General features: G+C 36.6%; 1 non-coding gene across 1 annotated transcript; it reads left to right on the top strand.

Annotated features, from left to right (window-relative positions):
* The first annotated feature begins 653 nt into the window (after window positions 1–653).
* On the top strand, window positions 654–759 carry LOC112636879. The gene has a single exon (XR_003122334.1). It is a non-coding gene; the product is annotated as a U6 spliceosomal RNA (small nuclear RNA).
* The last annotated feature ends 2,587 nt before the right edge of the window (window positions 760–3,346 follow it).

Genomic DNA, 3,346 nt, shown 5'->3' with positions numbered 1-3,346 from the left:
TGCACGGCTAGTTTTTTAAGAACAAAAGCTTTTAATTTTGAAAAAGTTTGTATTTTTCCTTATGAGTTGTATTTTTTGTGTCCTGTTTAAAAATGCCTTTCCTAACTAGTGTCACAAACATTTTCTCTTATATTTTCTTCCAGAAATGTAATAGTGTTAGCTCTTACTGTTTAGGCCTATGACGTATTTTGTGTTAGTTTTTAAAATATGTTGTAAGGTTGTTTTTTTCCCCTCCAGGTATTTAGTTTTTGCAGCACTATTTTACTGATTTTCCCATTTAGTTATGTTCACATCTTTGTCAAAAATCAACCATATAACTTTGGATTTATTTCTGGACTCTCTGTTCTGTTCCTTGAATCTATACGTCTATCCTTGCCTCAGAGACACACTGTCTTGATGATCGTAGCTTTTTTGTAAGTCTTAGAATTAAGTAGGGTAATAAATCCTTTAACCTTATTATTCTTTTTCTAGTTGTTTTGGCTATTCTAGGTCCTTTCCATTTCCATATACATTTTAGCATCTGCTTTTCAATTTCTTCAAAGAAACTTACTAGGATTTTGATTGAGATTGCATTGAATTTACAAATCAATTTGGGAAGAATTCATTAAAAATATTAAATATATTTTAAATGACTACAAAAATTACAAACACGTGTGCTTGCTTTAGCAGCACATATACTAAAATTGGAATAATACAGAGAAGATTAGCATGTCCCCTGTGCAAGAATGACATGGAATTCGTGAAGCATTCCGTATTTTTAAAAGCTCAATATTACTGATTGTTAGATAAATGCACATCAAAGCCACAATGAAATACCATCTCACGCCAGTCAGAATGGCTATGATTAAAAAGTCAAAAAATAACAGATGCGGAGAAAAGGGAACACTTATACACTGTTGGTGGGAGTATAAATTAATTCAACCTTTGTGGAAAAAGCAATGTGGCAATTCCTGAAAGAGCTAAAAGAAGAACTACCATTCGACCTAGCAATCCCGTTACTCAGTTAATACCCAGAAGAATGTAAATCATTCTACCGTAAAGACACATGCATGTGAATGTTCATTGCAGCACTATTCAGAATAGCAAAGACATGGAATCAAACTAAATGCTCATCAGTGACAGATTGGATGAAGTATGTGGCACATATATACCATAGAATACTATGCAGCCATAAAAAAGAATGAGATCGTGTCTTTTGTGGGAACATGGATGGAGCTGGAGGCCATTATCCTTAGCAAACTAACGCAGGAACAGAAAACAAAATACTGCATTTTCTCACTTAAGAATGGAAGTGAAGTGATTGAGAACTCATGGGCACAAAGAGGGGAACAAGAGACACTGAGGCCTACTTGAGGGTGGAGGCTGGGAACAGGCGAGGAGCAGAAAAAAAAAAACTGTATATTAGGCTTAATACCTGGGTGATAAAATAATCTGTACAACAAACTCCTATGACATGAGTTTACCTATGTAAAAAACCTGCACATGTACCCCAAACTTAAAAGTTAAAAAATACAACATGCACACCAAAATGTGACACATACCAACTTTTAACACACTGTGAATAATTAACATGTCAATTTGTGCAAGCAGGTAAACTGGGTTTTCAGTGCAAACAGAATAAAGCTTTTTTTTTTTTTTTGTCATCTGTTTTATCAAGGTGTGGCTTGACATCACATACTGCTGTTAGAAAACTATTACTATTTGCATCTGTTAATGTATGTGCATTATGATAGTCTCAATTCTATGCAATCTAAACAAAATACAGCAATCAGTTGGAGGCAGGAGTTAACATGTCTGTTGCAACTGTGTTTATCAAGACTGCTTCATTATTCATTGACTTTATAGTAAGTATATGTAGGAATTTGAATGCTCACAAGTTTATACTAATAAAAACTTCTTCAAAATGTTTTATGTATTTCAACTGCATATCTATTATTGTAATCTGGCTTGCCTTTCCAAACAGGATTTTTTTCTGAAGAGCAAAATCTTTTAATTTTGAAAAAGTTTATATATATATATATATATATATATATAATATATATATAATATATATATATTTTAGAATTTCAAGGTTTTACCTGAAATTCTAACAAGTTAGAGGTATTGCAATTTAGCAGAAAGAAAATAGGTTTGGAACAACAGAGACCTGAGTTTAAATGACAGATCTACCCACAAGTAGCTTGGGCAAATTATGTTTCTGAGCCCAGTATGCTTATCTGTAAAATGGGGAGAATAATGCCTGCTTCACAGCGGGGATGCAGTGAAGGATTATATGCAAACACTTGGTATGTGCATAGCTGATGTATATGAAGGAATGGTGTTAGAAAAGTGGGGGCAAAATGTAGGTTTTGGTGTCTGGCAAAAAATTTGAAACACCTGATGAATGTTGAAATAGATTGAAATGTGAGGAAGGAAGTTTGCTTATTTTACATACAGCTTACCTGTGGTGGTGTGCCTTCTCTGTCCACAGGTCCTTAATAACAACTTAACATACAATTGTAGAAGCTCAGGGTGAAGACCACTATGTCACCAAGCAATGTTCTGGTGGAAAGGTCTGAAATTGAATGGATGGTGCCAACTCTAAATGACTTTCCATAGGCAGTTTGAAAGCCCTCATTTCTTGGAAGCGTTCAGTAAGTGAGGGGCTTGTAGTGCGGAGTATTCTTTTCCACATAGTCCAGGAGGCATTGGCCTTGGCTGCACTTGGACATTGTTTTGCTTGCTCCTCTGACTGTTGCTTTATTTCTGAGTCCCTTCTCTTTATTCCCATTTGGCACAGGCATGTCGGTGAAGTCAGCCTTGTGAACGCTGTAAGTACCTGCTGGTCATCAATGCTTGCCTTTCAGCTGCTCACTCTCCACAGCCCCAGTGCCATTGGAAGTGGGTGCTTAGTAAGACAATGAAATGAACAGGCATTGGGAGGCAGGAGCCCCAGATCTGTCATTTGTCCATAAACTTGGACCAGTTCCTAAATTTCGATGTCTGCTTGATAAAATGCCTGACCTACTCAAGGGGCTACCCTGGGGCACTGTATGAGAAATAGCATGGGGAATGTGCTTTGTAAATTGGCAAGTGCTATATAAATCTTTGGGGTTGCTATAATAGGATGCATCTGGTACCACTGTCCTTTTGTTTCATTTCCTCCTGCCACCAGAGCCACAAGAAGTTTAGTCACATCTACATTCTCTGACTTGAATGGAATTAGGATGAGGGTGGTGATGACTACAAACACAAACATAAAACTAGAATCGTAGACTCCTGGAGTTGGACAGGATCCCAGTGGTCATCTATTTAAAAATCTGTCTATAGAAAAAAGTAAGCATGGATCTCAAAGCCCCAGGGAAGG

The sequence above is a fragment of the Theropithecus gelada genome, chromosome 12 (assembly GCF_003255815.1).
Source record: "Theropithecus gelada isolate Dixy chromosome 12, Tgel_1.0, whole genome shotgun sequence".
Classification (NCBI taxonomy): Eukaryota; Metazoa; Chordata; class Mammalia; order Primates; family Cercopithecidae; genus Theropithecus; species Theropithecus gelada.
The sequence above is the reverse complement of the archived record's forward strand: the minus strand, read 5'-3'. Positions and strand labels throughout refer to the sequence as shown.